This window comes from Galeopterus variegatus, unplaced genomic scaffold (assembly GCF_000696425.1).
Source record: "Galeopterus variegatus unplaced genomic scaffold, G_variegatus-3.0.2 Scaffold583, whole genome shotgun sequence".
Lineage (NCBI taxonomy): Eukaryota > Metazoa > Chordata > Mammalia > Dermoptera > Cynocephalidae > Galeopterus > Galeopterus variegatus.
The window spans coordinates 195,555-201,565 of record NW_007726694.1 but is presented as its reverse complement, the minus strand read 5'-3'; the positions used below and the strand labels follow the sequence as shown (position 1 = coordinate 201,565).

The window sequence follows — 6,011 nt, the reverse complement described above, 5'->3', positions numbered from 1 at the left end:
ATCCTATATCTGGGAAGACTTTGAAATCAAGTCACCCTAATGCTTGAGATCCTACCTCAGTCATTCTTCAAAAGGAAAATGGGTGAGTCAGAGAAGGAAACATGAAGAGTTACCAGTAAGTACCAGAGTACCAGAGCTCAGCATTTCTCACCCTTGAGTAAATTACTCCAATTAAAGAAGAAAAAATGCCCAGATCTCTGATGTTCACTTGTTACTCAAGTAAGCACAAACATGGAGCTAAGGATACTTGTGTATATAGTTATTACACTATTGTAAAAATCAAAACAAATATACAAATTCAAACAAAATTACAATGAAAACAAGTCAAATTAACATCATTAATTTTTTTTTTTTTTGGTGGCTGGCCAGTACAGGGATCCGAACCATTGACCTTGGTGTTATCAGCACCAGGCTCTAACCAACTGAGCTAACTGGCCAGCCGCTTAACATCATTAATTTTACGTGATAAATGATACTGGATTTTCTGTAACTGAATTCTGCCCACCTGACTATGGTGTCGACTGCTAGCGTGTAGGTTCTCTGAGTTTAGCACATTTTGTTTTACCAACGGCTCACTTTCACCATTTTTTTTTCTTTTGATATCATCACCATTTACATGTTAGGTTCACTTTTGTTCTTTTCTCATCAGAATGAAACAATTTGGGTGGAGCTGCTTGGCACCATCTCTGTTGTAAATGCAAACTCGGAAGATGAAATGGCATGGCAGTATGCAGTAATAAGGTAGTCATTCAAACCACTGGGAATATTATATAATAATTTGCTTAGAATACCACCATCATAGAACATTCAAAATTAGAAGACTTCCCACAATACTTCCTTGGGTTCTGATTTGACAGAAACTTCCATAGCGTAACCCTGAAGCTCTCAACCTTTTTTTGTACCACAACACAGCACCCTTTGATGATCTGGTGAAGCCTCAAAATAATGTTTTGCATTAAAAATGCATAGGATTACAAAGGAAATCATTATATTGAAGTTTAGTTATCAAAATATTAAAAAACGTACGTAATATTGATACATACTTCTTTGTGAACACATTAAGGATCTAGTGACAGGTCTAATGATGCCTGTCATTTCTAAATTTCTAAGTAGTGATTTCTAATTGATATTTTGACTACTGTAAAGTAATATAAAAAAATCTGTGATTTCTATAGATGACAAAGTCAAAGATTTTACTAATATTTTATAAACTATGAATTTACTAATATTTCATAATATACTTCATACATTTCAGAAAAGGTTATGAAAATAAAGATGTAACTTTCCCCCCAAATTTACCAACACCCTGAATTCTGCCCACAGACCTCTAAGGGGTCCCGAGGACCCCAGATAATGACCCTTGGCCTAAACCTTACCCAAATCAAATGGTTAAAGTTATACACATGTAGTCAAGATTGACTTCAGACTTAGATGATTAAGGAGCTGCCCAGATACATGGACCATCCATCTCCCTCCTTTCACAGAGAAGCATGGCCAGGACCCAGACTCAGCATTCTTGGCCAGCAGGTCTGAACCTCTGAGGAACCATCCTGTGAGCTTAACTTTCCTGGCATGATGGGATCCTTACCTGGATCTTCTCCTTTTACCCTTTACTCTGCAAAGAGTCACTGTAGGGGGAGATGCGCATCCTGCCCTTAGCTCTCAGGCACTCCCCCCTGAGAGGAGCCCCACATCCCATAGCACACTTGCATGGTCCCCAGGCCAGGAGGAAGGGTCCTAGAGAGCTGCTCAGCCCTGTTCAGAGGAGGGTAACTCTCCAGAGTGCAATGACTTCCTTGGTTGTTAGGCAAATGGTCATGAGGAGACCCCCAGATCCAGAAGGACCCAGCCAGTCATGTGGTTGCCCCCTCCACCCACTCTCTGGCTGGAAAGGGCTAAAATGTCCTAGGGTTGCTAGGCAACGGGACAGAATTCAGTGATGACTGTACCCAGAGGATTGTTATATCCTCAGTAGCATGTGGCATGTGGTATGTGTGTGATGTGACACACCACCTCCCCTGCAGGGCTGACTGTGGAGGCCAACGCTCAATGCAGAGAATATGTTAGAGTATCCCCTCCCCTCGGGTACCCTCTTCTTCCCACACCAGACCCTGTCAAAATCGGCTCTCTATTCATGGCCAAGGTGCTAAAAAGGGGCCAATAAATGAACCCATCCTGAGAAGAACCCAACTGATAAGACTTCACAGCTGCTCCTCGTAGCATGGGGTATAAACGAAGACTAGAAACAAGCTTTCTGCATTCAGTCCCAGGTCAGCCTCTCAGTAGATGTGTGACAGCCCTCTCTCAGCCTCAGCCTCCATTTACATAAAATGAAGTAGTAAAATCCATCAGAGTCACTATGAGGATCAAATGTGCAGGACAACTTGCATCTAACAAAGAAACCATCAGAAAATCTAAATTAACGGACATTCTGCAAACCAACTGATTTGAAGGCTTCAAAATGTCCATGGCTTGAAAGACCAAAAAAAAAAAAAGTGGAAGATTGTTTTAGATTAAAGGAGACTAAGAACCATGACAACAAAATGTAGTGCATGATCTTTGATTGAGTCTTGGATTTAAAAAAAAGTCATAAAGAACATTATTCAGACAACTGGGAAATTTGAATGTGGAAAATTTGAACTGTGCACATTGGAATGTGCACAATTGTATTAATGTAAAATGTCTTAGTTTTGATTATGGTATCCAGTTACATAGCAGAATGTTCCCTTCCTTAGAAGATACACGTGGAAGTTTTTTGGGTGAAGCATTGCAATTCCTATAATCTATTCAGAAATGATTTAGCAAAACATAACAAATACAGAAAGATAAAACAAAAGTTGCAAATGTTAACTGGTGAGAATAGGTTATAGATGTTCATTGTACTATTTTTGTAACTTTTATGTAGGTTTGAGCATTTTCAAAAAAAGGAGAAAAAAGGTACAGACATGTCTTAGCCCAGGGCCTGACACAAAGAAGCATTTAGTGAACGGGCTCCTGCCTGTGATTGGTTGACCTCAGCAGCCACGTGGGATGATTCCTTAAACCAACAGGCCGATGCTGTAGAACAGTGGAATGACAAGCTCTGGCCTGGGATGGTGGACTTGGGTGCTAGAGCCTGTCCCCCTCTGCCTGGCACTTCAAGGGGCACGAACAGAGCTCCCTGACACAGCTCCCCTGCTGTAGACTGGATGCCCTCCCAGGAACCTCATTAAGGCTTAATCCCCACTGTAACTGTTGATGGTGGGAAATCCTGTTATGGTCATTGAAAGGTGGGACCTTGAAGAGGGGATTAGGTTGTAGGACCATGCCATAATGAATAGATTAAAAATGGTGGTCATGGACATGGTTTGGAGGGCTTTAAAAGGGGAGTGAGAAGGACTCTCTGCTGTGCCATTTCACAATGTGACACCCTGGGTCGCTGTCACCACCACCAAGACCCTCACCAGATTTGTTCCCTGGACTTTGGACTTCCCAGCCTCAGAAACTATAAGCAATAAATTTTGTGTTCATTATAAAATACCCAGTTCTGTGTATTTTGTTATAAGCAGCAGAAATGGACTAATACATCCCTGCACAGATGGTAACATCATGTTCTTCACACTTGGAAGATGTCTGGGCCCACCCAGCCCAGGTCGTCAGCCAAGTTCAGAGACTGGCCTTCAGACTTCTCAGACTTCTCCTCTGTGGAAGATAAGGAATTAGACCTGGAAATGACATTTTATTTTATTTATTTATTTTGTCTTTTTTTTGTGTGTGTGTGACCAGTAAGGGGATCGCAACCCTTGGCTTGGTGTCGCCCGCACCATGCTCAGCCAATGAGCGCACGGGCCATCCTTATATAGGATCTGAACCCACGGCGGGAGCGCCACTGCGCTCCCAAGCGCTGCACTCTCCCGAGTGCGCCACGGGGCCGGCCCTGGAAATGACATTTTAAATCCCAGGCTTGTTGGAGGCAGCCCCCTCAGTGCAGAACTTGGAGAGCAGATAGTACCTTTGTTAGAATGAGAAGCAGGTGCTCCTTCCTCTACAACCTAGCCCGTGTCTGGGTACCTGCTGCCCAGCCCTAATTAATTCCTTCTATGTAATATTGGCTTCCATTTATTGAATGTCAGACACTTTCTGTGACTTACTTGTAAATGTCATAATAACTCTTCAAGATAGATCTTACTTGGCTCATTTCACTTGTAGGGAAATGGGTTTAGAAAGATTTAGAGGCTTGTAAGTGCCTGAGAAATAGGGCAAGAATCTGAATCCAGGACTTGCTGACTCATAAGCTCTCATGCCACAGCTGCACTCCACCCTTCTGTTTGTGCAGTTTTATACTGTGCAAAACTCCTTTCCTCCTGTGGTCTGCAAGCCCCCATAAGGTGGTGAAGGTGACAGGTGAAGAGACTGAAACTCAGAGAAGGGACTTGCTCAAGATCATCAGAGGCTTGTGGCAGAACCGGGACTGGAACACAGGAATCGGCTTGCTCTGTGTCCTTTATACCCCAAGGGATTCGCTCCCTAACAGCTATCAGAGGCTGGGACAGATTCACTCCTCTAGGAAGCCTAAGTGAGTTATGAACAAATAAACGTGGCCCCCTTTTACTTCTGCTTCAGGGAAGTAAATGGTTCCAAAACCATTTGATTGCTGGAATTTGCTCCCTTTGGGGAATTCCTGTGGCCTCCCCTCAACTCTTGGGCTCCTCCCTTGGTTCCACCTTTCATGACATCCTTCTCTCACCTGGTTATGTTCTGCCAGGCCAGGTCTCACCCCTTCCCTCCTGTATCTCAGCAAACCCAGGATACAGCCCTGCTTCCTAATCCACTTCCTCAATCTTGGAACCCAAACCTTTGTTATTGCTTCCTTAGTGGAACATCTCTCCTTCCTTCCAGCTGTTTCCTCTTATTAAGAGGCATTATGCCAACCACCAGATATCCATTGTGATTTTTGATTTCTCTTCCTGAAGAAGTTCCTCTTCCTGTATTCTCCTGCTACCATCTACTCATCCATCCATCCATCCATCCACCCACTTTTTCATCTAGCCGTCCATCCTTCCATTCACACATGTACACACACACACACATACACACACTCTCGCCTATCCATCCATCCATATATTCATCCATCCAGTCATCTGGCTTTCTACTGATTCAACATTTATTGAGCACCTACTATGTGCCATATACAAAGAGAAACAAAGCTTGGCTTTTGCCTTTGGGAAACCCCAGTCTATAGGGCAGGGACAGAGAAGTAATACCATAGATTGAAAGCTCTCCTAGAAGAATGTACTAGGAATGATGGGACTTCAGAGGAAGGAAGGGTTAACTGGTCAGTGGCTGAGAAAGGCCTCAGGGAGGGCCAGCATCTGAGCTGCGACTATGAGTCCCCTTCTCTTCTGTTACTCCTCTCTGGCCATCACTCCCCCATCTTCCATCTAGTCACTTTTTTATCTGTGAGTACCAGGGCTGAGGGTAGTCTCAGTGCACAAAAATCAAAGACGCTTCCCCAAAAGTTACACAGGGGCTGGCTTTCCCAACTTAGGCCATCTCTTTCTCCCTTTCATCCATCAGAACAGCTCTCTTTTTATTACTGGGCATTTGCACCCAGGCAGCAGAAGACCTTCCAGGGGACTGGCCATCCATTGGACTTGCCTGCCACTGTGTCCAGGAGTTTCTGTGGATGAGGCTCTTTAGAGCTTCTCACTGGGGGTGGGGGGGGGAGGCATGCCTGTGCTGCCAGGGGTCAGCTGACTCCTAGTGAGCTCCTCAACTAGAAAGCCTTGCCCCCACCCAGCCAACCCCACTATTCTTGGGCCCACCTCAAGTACCTTCCTTCAGGCTGCCTGTAGCCCTTCGCAGCAGCACTTTCAGGGCCATCCCAATCTCCAGCTCCTGTGGCTCCTCTGCTCTGATTGCCCCTCTGGCCACAGTGCTTGGAGTCTTAGGACTCTGCTCTGGTAGGGGTGCCAGGAGCAGCTCAATCTCTCCGGGCTGAGAACAGAGAAATAATCAGGTGAATGTCTGGT

The 6,011-nt window shown here is 44.6% G+C and overlaps 1 non-coding gene across 1 annotated transcript; it reads right to left on the bottom strand.

Annotated features, from left to right (window-relative positions):
* Positions 1 to 362: 362 nt before the first annotated feature.
* On the bottom strand, positions 363 to 437 carry TRNAI-GAU. The gene has a single exon. It is a non-coding gene; the product is annotated as a tRNA-Ile (tRNA).
* Between the last annotated feature and the right edge of the window lie 5,574 nt (positions 438 to 6,011).